Source organism: Temnothorax curvispinosus, unplaced genomic scaffold (assembly GCF_003070985.1).
Source record: "Temnothorax curvispinosus isolate PA1 unplaced genomic scaffold, ASM307098v1 QBEX01008992.1, whole genome shotgun sequence".
NCBI classification, from domain to species: Eukaryota; Metazoa; Arthropoda; class Insecta; order Hymenoptera; family Formicidae; genus Temnothorax; species Temnothorax curvispinosus.
The window spans coordinates 485,368-504,554 of record NW_020218772.1 but is presented as its reverse complement, the minus strand read 5'-3'; the positions used below and the strand labels follow the sequence as shown (position 1 = coordinate 504,554).

The following is a 19,187-nucleotide window of genomic DNA, read 5'->3' as shown; positions in this document are numbered from 1 at the left end:
GTTTATCAGCAAAAACGAACCTATTCCCCCTTAACTCTTTTCTTTCCTTGTTTTCTGGTTCTCTTTCTCCCTTTCTCTGCCCGTTCTCCCTCTATCTCTCTCTCTCGACTCAACTCGTTTCTCCCCATCGTTTACTGCTAAACTTTCCTTATTACGAGGACCGCGTAGCCGTCAGTTTATGTTAGTTGATCAGGTATAATTTCTTCTCAAAAGCAAGTATATTCTTTTAGATTGGACTGTGTTTAACCTTTTCCACGATCATAACAATCTCTGTCTCGAATATATTAACGTACTAACACACATCGGGAAATAATTCCAGAAAATGCTCGTATTATCGCAGTAACAAATAGAAACGGTTGAAAAAAAGACGAAATTTTACATCTTTAATAAAATAATTTATTTCATTATAAAAATGACGATTTCTATGCAGAGATTTATCTAAAATATATTGATCTATTAGATCCGTCAGTGATATTGAACTATTATTAACGACGTGCACATGCGCATAGAAAGACGGGACGTAATAATAAGATATTTTACTCCGGACAGAACGAACGTTCAGGGATTCGAACAATTCATCTGAACCCCCGTGCGTCGTAGATCGCACGTATAGCACATCGCAACGCCCACGCCTAAACCCGAAGAGCTCCGCGGCCGCTAACGATTTTCTAGCGTGCCCGCTTATCGCGTGATTAATGATACGCGAATGCAACGACGACTTAATCCTTTCCGACGTCCGCCTTTCGCGCGCACGCGCGCTATCGCCAACGCAACACCACCCGCGGATGTCTTCGAACAGATAACACCGTGAAGAGAAAGGAGAGGAGCAGCCAACGCGGCTTTAAAGTTATGTGCTGACAATAGACGCGGAAGCGACGCAGCGAACGCGAAGGATGAATGTTGCATGAATTCCCTGCCGCGGGTCCACCACGATTGTCCGAGTCGCTTGGGATGTGACGGAAAAACATTACTTCTCGGCTGAATTGCCGTAATTCGTAAAGGATATCGCGCCCGTGTGTCCGCGAAAGGAACGCGAGACCCAGGGATCCTCGAGCGTTCGAGGTGGAGGGTATCCGCGAATATATTACGGACGAGATACCTACATCTCTGCGGTGTCGGCCCCGCTTCCACGAGCCGGAAGTAGCGGCTATTACGCAGGAGAGCTGGAGCGAATATTATTCAAGCGATGCGCGTTCGGACGTATTCATCGCATATATACATATGTACATTGCGCGTCGGGCATTGAGCACGGAAAAGATTTCACGTCAAGTTACAAGGGGAGCCGGACTATGCGAGATAACGACGCGATTACGCCCATATAGGTGCGTCGGAGGTCTACACCCTGGATCCCGGATCCTGGGCGGAGGAGAATTTCAGGGCGGAAAGTGGAGTGTACGGAGTAATCGCTACTGCACGAACTAACCCGTGCAAGGGAGTCTCTGATGACTGTTTAGTCAAACGAACGCCAGTCAATTTACATTTTAATAGCTCTTGCGGTCGCAGGCAGTGTCGTGGGATAGCCGTTATTCGGCGTACGCGCGGTAACAACGTGCTACCAACGTCATGGCGTTACCTCCTCCCGCGGCCGTATGTTAAGGTGATAAGAACCACAGGCGGAATAACGACGATTCTCCAAGGAGGACTGTAACGCGTGGTGAAGAGGATAAAGGGAGGGAGGGGGGAGAAGGAGACCCGATTACGGCGCAATCATCCACGACATCGACGTGGCATTCCCTTTGCCCTTTTTTTCTTTCTCTCTTTCTTTCTTTCGGTTCCTTCATCTTTTTCCGCCTCTGTCTCGTTTTTCCCCTTTTTCCTTCCTTTTCCCGCCGCTACTTCGGCGCCATTCGGAAGCACACCGCCTAACGATCAGCCATCCTCTTTGCAACCGCCGCGGCCGTCTCGCTCGCTCTCCTTTGTGACGCTCACACAGTCACACATGGAGAGGAGGGATTCCGCATGAGCGCTTGAAAAGTCGATATCTGTTGTGGAATTTGGCTGGAATGGGGGAGCTCCGTCTCTTTGCTAGATTCAATGGCCGGTTGACCGATTTGAGACTAACGAGGTGCTCTCTTTCTCATTGCTGGCGGACCGCAGATCCGGCCGCACTGGCGAAAACAATTTACGGTTAGGACCGACTGAAAGTCGACGTCACGAACGATTCCCTCTTCCGATTTTCTTTCCGCCCAATTATCGAACGACGCGACGGTTAAAGACCTTGAAGCTCTCGCGATCCTCGATTTCACGCAACGTACGCTACGTCGTGTACTCTGAGAAAACGAGAAATACCCTCCACATGATAAAATTACGTGAGAGATCCCTCAGGCGATACGCGCGCATTTTCCGAAACTTTTTAGCAAACCGCTCATCCTTAAATTACCTTTGTCCTAGGCTTCGCCTGCACACGTCACGCATTAATCTTATTATCCCGCTTTCATTGGTTGAAAGTAAGTATATGAGTCCGAGGCTGCGCGCTGCGCGTGAGTGATTTATGGCCACTCGGAGAGTTCTCGCAGTATATCTTGGATATCCTGTATATTTGCTCGCGGCCCGGGATAACTTTTCTCAGGCGACAGTGGCGCGGATCGAGTTGAGGATCGAGTCGCGGAAGGGAAAACATCAAATAGGTAACAATTATCTCATCAACGCGCTAATAGACACTGAACACGCACGGCGCATCTCACGCTGAATATTTCTTTTCGATTTCCTGTACACCGTCTGAAATAAGCGGGTATATACGCGGTCGTTCTGTATGCACGATAATCTTGTCTAATAAGCGCGAGGATACGCAGCGTATCTCTATTTCTTCATATTTTCAATTATCGTCGTTTTATTTTTTATTTTTTTCAAATTGTTTGCATAGTAGGAAACCGACTTGAGAAAAATCTTACACGGTTATGCGTTGCGTTATAATGAAAAAAAATTGGAACATTCATCGAACTGTAATATTTTAGTTAGTCTGAAAGATGATAGAGTCACTCTTTCGACGCTTCAGCCATGTCTGTTTCATAAATTCCTGTATTTCCTTTAATCTCCTTTTTTCCGATGCAATACACAGCTCGCTGCACACAATCCAAGGTTTTTCGCGACTACTGTCGATTGTAATCGAATTGTTTCTGAAGTCACGTGGAAATTAACGGCGAAAGGGAAACAAAGGAAATAATATATGGCACTTCTTCGTTGAATCGTCGATGCGTACGGTTGGCAATATGCTTTGTCCCGCCAACCGAAGAGAATCCAAAGGAATACTCTTTGCGGCGAGAATGCGTGTAGAAATGTGAATGGGCGAGGAACGTAGGAAACCCGGGCATTTACGTTCTTCATTAGTAATGGAATAGAAGAGGTTTGTGTCTGGGAGATGAGACGACGGGAAAGAAGTATAGGGAGCTAACCGGAGTCGCTTCGACAGCCTTGTCGAAAAAGGAAATGTTCTGCATCTTAAGGAGAGTTTTTTTTAGGGCGCATTTTACCTAGGTACTTTGGCTTGGATATAATATTTTCCGTTTTGTGAATATACATTTAACGATTTCTCGCGAAATTCTAAAATTCCATTTTATAAATCACTGAGTCGAATATTACAAATGTCAGTGCACTTTCGCTGTAATTACAATGTGCACTCTGTTGAAGGCCAATTAATAGTAACAGAGAAGCGCCCGGGAGAAAAGCAAACTGGTATAACAAAGCCTTTTTCCAATAAGTGAATGTTTTACTCTTTGAATTGCATCGTCGTGTATCTATACATAAATTTGATTTTCAAAATTGAAATGAAATTCCATTCTTTTAATAAAATTTATACAAATCCGAAATTCATACATTTATATATACACACGTTATATGTAAAAACATTTACAAGTTTTTAAATATAAACTCGTTTCTAGAGAAATTGTAAAATGAATTTTGCATCGCGGATGTATGGACAATATTCTGAATTTATCCAATGTATAAATCTCTGAGAGATGTACGTCCAATCATAACAATTGTACAGTTTAAAGTATAAATCGAGAATAATTTCGAAAAGGCACGAAAGTGAAAAGAGACCATTCGATAGATCTACTTCAAATTTGATCCGGAATAAATACTTGATTCGAGACACGCGAGAGGAGCGTTTCCGTGAAGAGGCGGAAAGAGGTAACGCGTTGCACGCTCCGACCTATAGACGCGCGTTGCACCTTCCGCGCGTATGTGGAGGGTACCTAATGTGGCAGTTGTGTGGCTAATGCTCGTTATCTCGGCGTGTCGACTATTTAATGGTCCTCCGTAATGGCCGGCCCAACGATATATTGTCCGTTTCTCGCGACGCGCCCGCTAACTCGACCTCCCAATCTACGGCATTATTCCCGACGGTTATTTTAGCGGGTTGTGCCACCTTGGCGATTTGCATAGGGAAATCGTGTGGTACCCTTTTGACACGGTGCCGGCGCCGCGCATCGTGCCGCATCGCATGCGAGCGAGCGAGCATGCATGCATGCATGCATGCATGCGTGCATGTGCCGCGTCCCCATGTGCTTGCGATTTCCGTTCACTATATGTTCCCGCGGAAGAAAGATGAGAAACGACGATGCGAAATCAATATTAGGCCGCGCCAGAGAGAATAGCTGCTTCCGGGAAGACTTACGAGACGCGAAGTGACGTGACGGTTTTTCTGCCACGACAGATCGTATTACTCTTGGGTTGATTTGGTCTCCTCGACTTCATCTATCTTTAGCCGGCCAAATTAAGCGAGCGTAAAGAACGCTTGGAAAAAGATGTGGAGGATAGTTGCATCCTGGAATTCCACTTAAATTGATTCGATCCTTTCACTTTTCCCCGTGAAAAAATTCACAGAATTCTACCGATTTTGAATTCCGTGAGCTAGCTAAACCGTTGGAAGGCTTTTACATTTTACACAGCAGAGTGATGCGCATAAAATCGACCGCGCGGATAGGTTTTTGTAACTGTATTTTGCAACTATATATTTTTCGTTTAGGGCTGGTTTGACGCGCGCCACCCTGTACATTACAAATTATTCCTCTTATATCTATTAAGAAATTAAGTAATATCTTCTGCATCAACGTATTTCCAATTTGCGGTTTCCGATGCGATCGCAAATGAAATTACCTCATTCGACAGCATTGCGAAATTATTCTACATATTTAAATTATGCTGCGGCGGACTGATGATATATGGCGAATGCATATTAATATAATCGATCCAAGTTTTCGCGCAGAGAGCGCACAATTCCCAGGTTGACTGGGCGTAGAAACCATTTACATAATCCAGAACTTTCATTCTTTATCTTATGGAATCTGCGCGAAGTTTTTCACTTTATAGAATCTGCTTGATCATAACGTTACGCGAACATGAGCTTTTCCCCGCATTTCTTTTTTTTTCCACTTAGAAAATCAGGTTGCAAATGTAACTTTGGAGAGGGGTATTATTATCGATCATCTTGATTTAATTTTCGAGCGAACGGGAAGCACAGAAAACTTCACTTGTTCGTTCGCAACACGCTAAACAAAACTCTACTTTCGGCATTGTAATGCAAACTGGCTTTCAAAGCTACAGAATTATCGGTGGTGTGTGTTTGTGTGTATGTGTATACACACAAGAAGGACACGCGGCGTTACGGATGAAGTCGATTTTACGACGCTACTTTGCTGTATTGTGCGCCGGTACAAAAGTACCGCGGTGGGTACAGCATAACTATGCTAATACACCTAGAGAAGACTATACCTGCTATATTTCTAGTTACTCTCCGCAACGAAAGGCCCCCTGTTGCGGTGTCTATTGCTATCTACGATATGCATAGGCGCATAAGGCGCATAAGGTATCTCGCATGAAGGCCGTGAGAATTTTCGTGATGCTTAAGAACGCGGATACGGCGCTGGATGAGTAACGAGACATTCCTCAGTGAGCGCGAAACATTAAATAGAAGATAATTATTTCGATTTATTAACTACTCTCGCGGATCGCGCGCGCGCGCGCTATGAGACAATTTATGACACTTCATGCATTCGAGCGAGCATTTTTACATGACGAATCTTCGTCGTAAAATTATAGTCGCACGGTCGTCCGCGATTAAAGCTCAGTCTTACATTACGCTCATACGTATGGCGTATCTCTTAGATTAATTATTATCCTCGATAACCATCCGACTGTTTTAATCTTTTTCCTGGATGAATTATGGGTAGGAAACAAACGCGATCAGAACTCGAAAGTAATGTATTTAATTGAATCACGCTTAAGATGTTATTTTAAAGTACGCAAACCGATGTATTCATATGCTAATAATCCGTATCAAGTCGATCGATATTAATCAATGATGAAAGGAGATATGATTTTTATTAGGAAAATCTACTTCTATATTAGATATGAATCAGACGTGGAAATATATTAACTAATACCAGACACAAAAGATATTTGCTTCCCTTGATTAACAGATATTATCGATTTAGTTCCACTCGTTTTAGTACGAAAAGTAGCCTCCCTTTTTCCCCGTTTTGCTCCGCAAGCATTCAACTAGTTGCAAAAACTTAAGAGATATAGAAAGAGATAGAGAAGAAATCACAAGAGGGAGAGAAGAGCAAAAACTTTTGAACACATTGAGCCATGGAACGAGCTTTCATCACGAGGGCTATTGAATTGAAATCAAGTTCTTACTCATTTCCGTTGAAAAAGCGGTATTCGGTGTAGATATCAAATTCGTAAGTTTATCATATTTCGACTGCTGACGTAACGATATTTTTGACGTTATATCATTGACCTGCAATCGAACCAGAAATATGAAACGTAGAAAAATGTTTTGAGTTAATCAATTTGTAGTTTATGACAAGTGCTATGACGTCGAGTCGTTTATATAATTGTAGAAACAGGCAAAATAAAAAGAACATTTTGCATTGTGTTGAATAACGCCTACAAAGATCGAGTAAGTGACGTACAATATTGCCGACTTACAGCTTCTTTAAATTCGTTAAGATAGTATTTCTCGCGCTACTAATGGCGGCGAGCGCGATTCAACAGCAATATTTACGTAGAGAATCCTACGTCGCGGAGGAGAAGGCAAAAGCTGAAATTAATTGCCCTCTTTCAAGCAGTCGTGAAAACGACTTCGCCACTGCACAGCTCCTTTTTACTCCCTCCCCCTCCCCCTACCCGTGTCTTTATTCCTGCTCACGCTTGTGGAATGGTACAAGCGGTCATTAAAGCAAGACGAGGCATATAATAACGCTAATTGTCAACTTTCCGCTTAGCCAAGTGTTTGGCACCTGGGTAAAGCTGTTCCCAGCAATGAAAGGATGAGCTATAATAACGACGTTGTCGCGTGTTGCAATCGACATACATCATTATTGACAGCACAATGCGGTATCCTCTTCCCTGGGAACCGTGAATTAACGTTTAATACCGGGTTCCCGGGGCCATACTGGGCAGCTAGTCGGGTATTTTGGGCAATTAATCCGAGCCACACCCTCTCCGACACGAGTAATAAAACTTCTTAATCGGTTTGCCGAGATAATATCACGTTTGGGCCGCAAAATCCTCCCCTATAGTCCGATTAAAAATAAGACCAACGGGTCGATCAGATATCAGCATGGAGTATAGTTAGCGTACGGCGCGATTTTTACAGCCCGATTATTTTTCGCTATTAGTTTCTAATGACATTTGTAAATTTTTTTCTGTTACAGGTAAGTTTACAAATGTAAGGATTATGTGCCGGAGAGAACCTAACCAGAAAGCCAAGAGAGAATGTAAACGGTATGTGTATCCGCGTATTTGTTACTAGACATATATCCCGGCGTATTCGTTTCCATCTTGCGGCATAAGCTCGAAATGTCGACCCATCTGTCGGCTTTGCGAGATAAAGTTCTAGTATGACACTTGTTACGCAAATATGACACTATTACTTTTCCTGCTCTCGCGGAGAAACGTCCGTTAAAAACGACTCTCGACTCCATTTCGGCTCGACAGATGGCCGAGGTAGACAGTAACACGATGAAAATTCCTTCCATTACACATCCGTGCCTTTTCTTTGCGCTCAAAAATATGCGTGTATACTATATTTTTAGCATAAGTATAAGTAAAATGCATACATCTTTTTAATTTAATGGCATAAATTGAAGAAAAATATTCATTTCGCGTCACTATTTGACAGTCGCGAATATAAATTCCTGAAAAGTGCATTATTTTTTCAAAAAAATATTTGTCAAATTTCTATTAAAATATTTATGTAATAAAAAATATATAACCGGTAAAAATTCTATGAACGTTAAATGCAATTTTCAGATTGCTGGCAGCTAATTATATTAATTAATCAATTAGCCAATCAAAGAAGAATTATATTAACATAACATAAACTGAAAGAATATATACTCCACAATATTTATCGCTTGCTTTATTATCTAACTGTAAAATATTTTGTTATGCAGTAATATATGCGCTAATTCTATGAAAAATGTATTTTTTATATTCAGCAACGTTGCGATAAAAAAAAACGGGTTAAGGGTCGTTAATGAGCATAGTAATATCTTTCTTAATTTCCGCGTCCTTTTTTGCTGGAAACTCGACCAGGATAAGCGAGTCTTTTGTGCGAACGGTAAAAAAGTCCGACTCAATTAAAGTCTTGTATAGCGGTGGAAGAGGAGGAGGAGGCGACAACGCGAATCACGCTTTCCGTGCTTAAATCCCCAATTTCACGGCTACCTTCGTATCGAGCGGAGCGTGACGCGCCTCGATCGTTTCCGTGACATTTTTCTTGCTCGGCACGCGAAGCCGAGCGAAGTCGTAAAGTCCACAGGAAATCGGGACGGAGTTAGGATAACCCGAGCCGTGTGGCTTTCCGAGTGTGTATACATCCGATACGGTTCCAAGGACTCCCCGAGATCTCGCGACTATGAGTTTCTATTAAACAACTTATTTGTTAAGCTCAGGGGGTTGATTTAATTTTACCTCTTCGTGTCGGGACTTTATTCGTGTGACGGGCAGTCACGCTCATAAGTGACGAGAATTAATTAACCGATTAATAAAATAAAATCTGTGATGTTAATTTTTTCTGTACTTTAATTTAAATTTATAATAATTAAAACTTCGTTATTAAATATTTTTTCACACGTATGTACGTACATTGTGAAATACATCCTCGGAGATAGTGTAAGAATTAGAGAAAGAGGCCAACTATGAAGCTCTCTGTTTGCGTCGGTGAAAAAGCGCGAGTTAACAAAATGCGTGTAGCAACTAGTGCAAGGCGGAAAAAAGAACATGCGAACCAGAGAGAAAAAGAAAAATAGGGAGAAAGGGAGAAAAAAAGCGGGGAAAAAAGACAGAGAGGAAAGGTCAAACCGATGCAAGCAGAACCGGTGAAAATCGCTGTTTTACGCGGATCATAAAAGTTACAAGAGGGCAGGAAACGCAATGCTCCAACTCTATGCTTCTCCCTCTCTCTCTTTCTCTCTACTCTCTTTCCCTTTCTTGGCCACTTAGTATCTCGCTTTCTCTTTTCGGGTAGTTATATATCGCGGGGGTCAGAGCTACACGGCACAGTGCGCGGAACGAGCGCAGCATTGGGAACACAGTTTGCCAACTCGTTGAGCGAGAGACTCGGAACTCGATAGGCTGCTGACCGGACGGTTCGCGGCCGTGCTGGCGAGCCGGTCCGTTTCGGTTCTTTGCCCCCGTTCCATCGTTCGCGTTCCATCGCGCTCTCCCGCGCCCGACAAAACATGCCGACTGGTTTTTGTACTTTTATATCAAACGTCCATTCCACCGCGTGCGGTGCGATACACACCGCCTCCGATCTTTTCCATCCACTTCCGGGCCCTCCTCGCTTCCCTTCTCGTATCCTCGCTCTTTTCCTCCTTCTCACTGTCTCCCTCTCTTCTGTTCCACGACAACAGATCGACACGGAGCTGCGAGGTGCAGGTAACGTGAGACTAGACAAAGGGGAGAGGGGAGAGGAGAGAATCCTGAAGGAGACCGGTGAACATCGAACCCGGCAGTGGTACAGCAATCACGGGATTGTTACACATACCGCCGTCGTTCCGCCAGCATCGGCTTCGGTATTAGCTCTCTCTCTGTCTCTCTCTCTCTCTCTTTCTCTCTCTCTCTCCTTCACACACATTCACTCTCTCTCTCTCTCCGTCTCTCTCTATCTCTTTCCTTCTCTCCTTTCCGCCGCACCAACGTCGCTCGTACCCTTCCTCTCATCTTCCAACTAGCTGTACCGGAGCTATCTAGTCCGCTGGCAGGATACATCCGTCCGTACAGTTCCGGACCCTCTATCGACACCACCACTAACTCCGGCCGCTGGTACACGTACCTCGTACTGCGGCGTAGAGACCGCGCTGATACGAATACCAAGCACGAACTTTTCAGTGACCATACCCGTGCGCCGCGCGCATCCTGACCCGTCTAAACGTACATCCGAGAAGAAAGGCCACTCTATTACGTACCTCTGAATTGACTTTAAGGAAAGTGCGCTTGAGAGAGAGAGAGAGAAAGAGAGAGAGAGAGAGAGAGAGAGAGAGAGAGAGGACGATGGCCTACACCTCGCCGGCTCTTTCCGGGACAATATCCGATTAGGACGCGTCGCGCAGGAACGATCGTTCGCGTTTTCTGCTGACCGGTATAGAAATGGTCTTCGGAGGGAGTAAATGCTCCTGCTCTTGCACGGGAGAGAAGCGTATTTGAAGGCTGCTCCTTACGTCTTCGTATTATTTCCTTTTCAAATTGTACTCGATGTTGAATAATATAGTAAGAACAACTTTCGACGCCAGCAGCGGGTACGTGCAATTATTGGAAATTGATAATTAACTCCCTCGTTTTATCTTATTAACGTTCTCGCCTTATCAGCTTTTGATCTTTGTGCTGCTAATTAAAACCGGATACGGCGCGCACTTTGCAAAAAGAGCAAGGGATTAATTCTTATGTCATTAAACTTAACCGCCGTGCGTAACGACACGTTCCTAGTTATCCTTTTAAGGAATAATGGAAGACCGCGGTCATTTCGCGCGAACACGATAATTGCTAGCACTCATCTGAATCCAAAGCGAGGCTCGAGCGCGTTACATTTTTCCGCGGAGCCTCGAGCCGCAACCGCGCGCGGTCCGCGTCTTTGTGAATTCCAGATCAGCGAGCGACCTTGCAACGCTTTTTCCCGCCGCTCGTCGAGACATGTCGTCGTCGTCGGTCTTTGTTGTCGCTGTTGTGTGCTTTTTATGCGGTTGTACGGAAAAGGCGATTGCCGGTACGGCGTCGGGAGATGCGGTCGCCGCTTTATTAGGTATGCATCGGAGTAGACACGACGGAGTAAGGAGGTGGTGGTGGTGGTGGTTGGCGGGATAGAGCTCGTGATTCGCGGCCGGCGTTATTAACGTCCGAGCGCTAGAAGCGAGCCCCGATCACATCGCGTTCGTGATAAATCGCTTCGGTGGCTTCCCCCGGCCTCCTGCGCCATTCGCCATTATGTCTTGTACGTTTCATTACAAATTTCCTTTAGTGTCGTTACCCCAGCACGTATGTGCACGCTCGCGCGAGCAGCACACCCGCGAGAATCGAATGCGCGCACACGGGGGAGAGGAGAGCGCGCTCGCCGAGGATAGGAAAGGAAGTAGAATAAGAAGAGGGAAAGATGTATTTATTGTGGGACGACGTCGAGCGGACAAGGCAAAAGTGAACGCGCTCTCCCCCTGCGGACCGCGGGATATTAATTCTTGTTACTCATACGTATCGCCGCGATACTCCCGATGTGGAAGTGGCCAGTAGAAAACAAAGAGAGGAAAATACCATAGCGATGGGGCCGCGTTGAATGATCATATCAAGTGAATAAGATCGCGACGACGCGCAACGATGGGCGAGCTCGGCGCTTGATTTCTAATGGCAATACCTTGTCGCTAATGCCTATCTGTATTTATAATTTCCAATGTGTACACGTATGATTATGACTTGCATCTGATTCACGAAAAATCAATGAAAATCAATTCGGTACTTCCGCTGTTGTCCGCGCGGAATAATCTGCGATCCTTATTCCGCTTCTTATTCTCGACGCATGAATCCGTACAGCGTGCGCGGAGCATACATATTGGCTATTTAATTGGCCAGCTACGCGAAGGCGATGGTATATTCATCATAACGCGATGGCGAGACGACAAGACGGGAGTGAGAATCTGCTACTTAGTTCGCAGAATATTAATGTTCATTATTAATAACTCACCAAGACGCGCGCACACGTGAACGTAAAATATGGAAATATTCTAGTAGTAATAAGATCTTTTCTAATATTCTGACGCGAGTGATTTGATTTTTTTCAATATTGACTCGAGCCAATTACATGAGCGTACAGTTTCGAAACAGTTACGAAAATTGGCTAATCAATATTCTTTGATTTGTTAACTGCGATTTATCCAAGGTATAATTAACGGAATATTTACGCATGCATTATCGCGGCGACATATACAATAGTTGTAAAACACGTCTGTATGTTTGCTCTCTCCATGTCCTCGCGATTGATTCAACCGCGCATTTCTGAATACTGAACGGTAGTGCACTTGGCAAGGACGCAAAGTTGGTTCTAGTCAGCAGAATGCAAAGAATTCGTCGTACGGAATATTGGACGGACAGTAGCGCGGCGATTCGTCGGATATTTACGATCGTCGCTACGATAGTATCCTTTGTGGTCGAGACGTTTGCGTTGCGGCGAATCGCTAATCAAGCAGCCCAGTCGGCCAAACGATATCGTCTCGTACGGTCTTACTATCCCTGTCGTTGCCCATTTCTGTCTATTTCATTCTCGTCCGCGTCCTCGCGTCCGCCCGTCGCGGTCGTTTCTTTCTCTAAAGGAGGCCACGAGAAGAGATCCATCCATTCTACTTTGCATGCTCGTCGTCTCTGCATCTCCGTCGCGTTCGCGGGATGCGGTATCTTCGTGATAAACTGCTCGTGCGAATTTCTGCCGAGCTACCGAGCTGCCGACGCCGTCCGATTATCCGTGTATTGTATTATCAAATTAGTTCGTATCGAAGCAAGCGTGGAATGTAGACCTATCGACCAAATCCATTTCGAGAGCGGGACATAGAGCGCGCGTAAGATAGAGAAATATAAGGAGAAGGGACACATTCGCGTTGTGCACAAAGCAAGATAGATAGATAGAGAGAGAGAGAGAGGGATAGCACGAGAGAATGCGGCCAGACACAACGGACAAGAGGCTCCTTGCATCGTTGAGAATGGAGAGGTCGGTAGGTAGATTCAGCCGTTTACGTACACCCCTTGGGCTTGTCATGCGGCGGCTATCGGCGACCGCGATCGAGAGACCGGCTGTATCCCCCAATGCCACCTTGTACTCAGCGGCTATGTCGGATCGGACAGGCATGTGCTCTCGCCGGCTCGGCCACGATGGGCCTTCTCTACTCCCTCCGGTACCCGCCACCGTTCCCCTTCCCTCCGCCTTGCTCCACACAAGCTCTGCTTTGCATCGCGGCCCCTAGCATCAAGCGGCGTCGTCCCACTAGAGACGGGTTATTTCGGACCACGTGGGTGGCTGTCTAACGAGATATACGGCGAACACGTTCCGAAAGTGGGACAGAGCCGCGAGTACTCATTCGGTCGGCGAACCGCTGCACACTGGGCTGCACGCCGCTCGCTCGTGACGCGTCGCGAATATATGGCGATGATCACGATGACACTCGGCGATAGCCGAGTCGCGCTATATAGACCGCTATATCGGCGGCTGATCGCGGAACGGGCGCGCGAATGCCGAGGGCAGCGAGGATTAACGAGTGTGAACAGATACCGAGTGGACTCTTCTGGTATGTGACCGGTGACGGCGTGACGTGGGGCCCCGCGGGGGTGAGGATTCACGGTATTCTTTCTTCTCTCTGTCTCTTGTATGCGCATCGCGTAGGCGATTCGCGCCGGGCCCCACGTTTCCGTAAGCTATATTATCACCGATCGCGCCGATCTCGCGTCCAGCACCGCTTTGCCGCATGTACGTACGCATGTGGTTTATGATGCCTCGCGGTGCCGCCGCGTGCGTATGCGTGAAATTCGGTCCGCGTGTTAAGTTTCGTAACGACACCTCGTACGGTAGGTCACGTACAATGGCAAGGTATATCGTCGGCTAACGGTGTCGTTGTCGAGGGTGTGTGTAGATTCCCTCCCTCTCCTGCTCCTTCTTACATTACGGTTCCTCCAGGTTCACCGAGTGCGGCGGTCGCACGCTCACGGCACCGGCCGGTACCACACACCGGCGAGGATATTTGTTCGACTGTGTGTTTTCCGCGGGCTAATTGCCACGCGGTCTAGCGCCGTTACTTCGCCCGTTGGATTATGCGAGCGGGCAGTGCCGTTAATTTCGCGCGCGGCGGTTTTCCCCCCGGCCTTAGGTACGCTGCTATCCGCAATCGCGGTAAGGACGAGATCATCGCAGCGAGGTGCCGCGTTTAAATACACGACGGGCGAATTCCGCAGCGCCATTACGCCGCCGTGAAATAAATTCCCTCCGCAAATGGCGCGGCGCTCTGCGCTCTATCGGAGTACCTATGGGGAAAATTGCGGTGGACGGTCGCCAATTTGCGAATCGATGTTAACGTCGGCGATAATCCCCCTCGAATGTATCGTAGTAAAGAATACGCCGGCTATATAGGCTGTTGCGATTGGCGCTTTCGTGGGGAAAAAAGACCTCTATTTGCTAAACCTTGACCGACGGCCCGGCTATATCGGGCGTGATTTATAGTCACTAACAAACGATGATGGATCACGTACATAATCTTCGAGTGTGTTCATAAACACTCCGGCTTACGGAATGTAGTAGTAGACAGGACTGACAGTTACGCTTTCGCTTTCTAATGGCAGTAAAACTCGTAAGAAACTATGCATCAAAGCCACGATCCACCTAGTTATTCTATTTTGCGCGTGCAAGAAACCCGGCCGATCTCCCATTAAATGTTTTTGTCAGCGTTTGTTATTACTGCGGAGTGTGAGAAGCACGGTAATAACGCTTTATAAAAATTATATTTTATAAATTTACCATGTTCTAACAAGCGGATACGTTTTCTATCCTGCCGTAAACGCGATATTAAAATATTTAATATACTTATTCTGATAAATTTATGTTACAAATGAGGATCTTTCAATTGAATTAACTTATTCCGTGGTACTGAATATTATATATTCTCTATATGCAGCTAATGTGATATTTTATTAAACCAAGAATTTTTTAAAATTAAATTATTTTAAACAGCTCGGATATTCCGGATCAAAAAAAGTATAAAACTGTATTTTCGTACAGCACGCGCGCGCCAACCGCATTAATATACATGGTACTTAACGATAAATGAATAAAGAATAATTCCACATTTCTCCCTCTTGTCTCTTGTGCTTCCCAAGTATACGAAAAATCTCAAAGATCCTTTGTTAAACGATGTCAGGCGAGTAATCCAACTATCGGTACGGTGTACTTTCCGTCGCCAATATCGCCTGTAAAGTCTCTTGTTCCTTGTTCCTGTCGGGAACAAGTAAAGTTAATCCCCGCTTCAATTTTCGTAGCGCGGACGGTATATACGGCGGCCACCGATCGCCATTTGAGGATTTCTGCACGGGAGACTGCGCGCGCGATCCGGGATCCGACCTCAAAGTCCGGCCCGGGTGTTCCTCCGCGACAGAACACACACGGGGGATAGATAGGTGGAATCCTCCGGATGAAATCGAAAATAGGGGGGGGGGGGGGGGCGGAACGAACTGCGAACGCGAATAAATCGTAGAAATCAGTCACGTATCTCTCCACACCGGCCTTGGAAATCACCGTTAAGCCCTTGATCGCAATTTAACCTCGGAGGCCGAGAGCAATACCGGATCGTAGCGCGCCCGGGACGATTATCCAACCGCGTATACGCATCAGATTCCGCTTTCTCTCTTCCTCTCTCTCCCTTTCTCTCGTACTCATTTGCCACATCACTCTCTGACCGAGCGAACTGACACGGTCCGTTTCTATACTGGCACTGTGTATGTTGCACGACGATATGAGTGGCTCGCTTACACGCAACGTCCACGGCTGGCGTAGGCGTACGTGAATCTCGACGACGACGTGCGCTCGAGAGAGTGCTTCGATACGCTTCGGTTCGTGCGTAATTACGCGTGTGTCCACGCGGAACCACGCAACGCAGCTGCGTACTTGGCGCGCGGGGGGAAGCTTAGAGAGAGAAAAAAATACCCTTGCGGTTTGGCGATAATGCCCGTCGGATGTAACGAAGCGGTCCCAGGTCGGCCGAACATGTGTCCAACGGTAAATAATCGCGAGGAAACAAGAGGGAGGCCCCGGAACGAGGGGGAAGAGAAACGTCGGATTCGACGCAGCCGGCGCGAGGATGCTGACTGCGAGAAGGTGGTTTATATACGGATATACGCGTCGCGCGCTATCACGTTTGCGGCGGGCAAAAATGATCCTGCGTATACCGCGCTTCATGCGCGTGCGAGAATGGATTTAATTAGGCATATATTGGTAGGTTTCTCTCCCCCTCCCTCCGGGATTGCCGTTAATGCCGTTGCGATGTATGCGCGCGGGCGACCAAACGTCGAGCCATTATCGGCACGTGGTATTCGAACGATTTCATAGGCGTTCCACTGGCGTAACTCGTAGCCGAGGCGTAATGGAGAACGGCTGTATACGGGGAAAACGTAACCCGCGGTAACGATGATTCGACGATCCACCGTACGTAGGCACTTAGGTTCTATCAACGTTTGCTGTCGTAAAAAGCGCGTTATCGAGTGAAAGCGGCAAGGAGACTCAGGCAACAGTGGAAATTAACACTAGAACCACCAAGGAGGTCAAAATGACCCGTTTGACATTTTTTAATAATTTATTACTCTTTTTTTAAAACATCGTAATTTCTGAAATTTTCCCAGATTTTTGTTGAAATTACATAGATGATTAAATTTATTAATTTGTTTTCTCCTTTCTTTTCTAAGATTTCTTTGGTAGAAATAAATATAGATTAATCCCCGGTAGTTCTAGTGTTAAACACGTCGACAATCTATGTGCGTCGTACAGTTTAACTCGATCAGACCCGAACTTCTACAAAATTAAGGAAAAATCATGTTATAGATTTGCAAGAGCGTAAGTTTAATTTAAAAAAATATATTAACTGTTGATATCTTAATTAGTAATCTAATATTGAATACATACACATATGTAGCTTCCAAATGTCACGTTTTTCTGATCATTTATACAATTAATTATGAATAGAATTATCCGTTAGACTCGATGTAATTTCATAAGGATATTTTTCTCGCGTCAGTCTATTATACACATTTATCCATCATTAACGCATAAAAAAAAAGAAGACGGATATACTGTCGTGCGATTCGCAATATGTGTCTAGATCGGATGATGAACTAGCTCGCGGAATCATGCTCGCGTGCAGACTAAATAGATTTTCCACGTGTCTTTCCTAAACTTATAATTTTCTTGCGTGAGGTCGGCCGCCTCCTCGGCGGTAACAAGTCGCTGCTCTTACGCCGCGCCGGCCGGTCTCGTAGCGCACGATACGCGGTGTTAGCGTGGCACACGTTATTGCTGGGATTAAACAACTTTGCCGGATGATTGATTGCTTTGTGCTCGCCGGCGTTAAAACCTTTTCACCGCGAGAGATACGCTGCCCACGCGGGAGGTGGCTGCATTATCCGTTCCACGCTTCGCTTCGTCTCTATCCCGCGTACGTGCTTTCTCCGGCGCGACGCGCGGATAACTTACTCTCCCCTTCGCGCTTTACGCTTTCAACGACGCCTTAACGCCAAAATCCATCTTGTTTGACTAACCTGTTCGTCTTTATTAATTTTATTTAGTTATTTACGGATCGCTCCAACCGACACGTCCGTCATCTTCTTCCCCAACCACGCTCTTACCCATCTATTTATCTATCTATTTCGTCGCGAAATCTCAGGGGGAGACGTTGAAAACCGCACCGCACGACTCGTTACGCGTCTTCAGTTTCTTAACCATGCGGCAATAATTTGCCTTTTCCCGCGGTTCCTCTTCCCGCCGCAATTATCGTGTCAACGTGTTGTGACTTTTTCACTTGTCGATGCTCCAAGTAACCATGAATTTCATGCGGTAACAGGCTTCTCTCTCTATCTCTATCTCTTCCTCTCTGTCTTGGCTTCATAATTTTATACAATTTTCCTACATCCAGATGCATATCCGCACATCGCGGCGAGCAACCGCGGAAAATGGTATCCACGTGAGTGTCTAACTCACAGCCGCATGATGATAATTGCTGCGTTGTACAGCAAGTAGAAATGCCGTTGCACATTATAAGGTCGGATCAGCGCCTCATCGGCAACGTTGTTCTCATCTCCCGACGCTCTTTTCTCTCGCGCATTCCCCGCCCTCCACCTCGTTTAACCTATCTTGAACTTTCCTCATTCGATTCGCGTCCTCTCTCGAACTTCGTTAACAGACTTTTGCTGCACGCGCCAACGATGCCATCGGACGTTTTTCCTCGAGAAATATACCGTTCCTCGAATTCGCAATCAAGTTTGCGACCGTGTTCCCCATCAGCGGCTGCATCTAATCACGCAGCTATTCACGTAACGACTCCGCGATAACAGGAGCAAAAGGAGCGCGCGGCGCGGGGAAATTATGAAGAAACGCGCGAATGTTGAGGTCAGCGTATGTGAAAGTTAAAGATACGTCAAATTCTAGACCGCAATCGTCAGGATTATCTGTATATAGCTGAAGCAGATTGCGGTGCACATCGCGGCACAGGACACTGTGGGGACCCATTTACTGTTCATCACGTGCAGTACAGTCGTCTGGTGACAATCGGAGAGGCGCTGAATACAATAGGAATAGACCGAGTTATACGACTGTTAATCCGTGACGCGACATTAAATGGCGTGTTCCGCGAATTTATGGCTAGCGTATATCTTCTAACAAGTAGCGTCGTGGGGTACGTCTCGCTGCGGTGAGAGAGATCATTCCTACAAACCCAGCGACACATATACGCTCTTTTATAAATAATAAAAGCTTCTGTCACCGCTTTACGATCTCTGGTGCGTCAGCGGGCGCGATAAAATATTGCTCTCTTAATACTTCTTCTTTTTTTAGGGATCCCACCGTTCTCGTATAGCTATATAAACATTGTTCTGCTTTTACTGCCGGGAATTCTACCAAATTATTCTCTCTCTCTCTCTCTCTCTCTCTCTCTCTCTCTCTCTCTCTCTCT

At 46.0% G+C, this 19,187-nt stretch overlaps 2 protein-coding genes across 2 annotated transcripts in view; one reads left to right on the top strand and one right to left on the bottom strand.

The window, feature by feature from the left end:
* LOC112458560 overlaps positions 1–19,187 on the bottom strand; it is a 65,700-nt gene that overhangs the window by 21,915 nt on the left and 24,598 nt on the right. The gene's annotated exons all lie outside the window — the stretch shown is intronic.
* The window catches only part of LOC112458561 (autophagy-related protein 16-1-like), a 203,064-nt gene continuing 191,579 nt past the window's right edge, over positions 7,703–19,187 (top strand). Inside the window, exon 1 of the mRNA XM_025022251.1 lies at positions 7,703–7,731. The gene's annotated coding sequence lies outside the window, so the exon portion shown is untranslated. The remainder of the gene's footprint in view (positions 7,732–19,187) is intronic.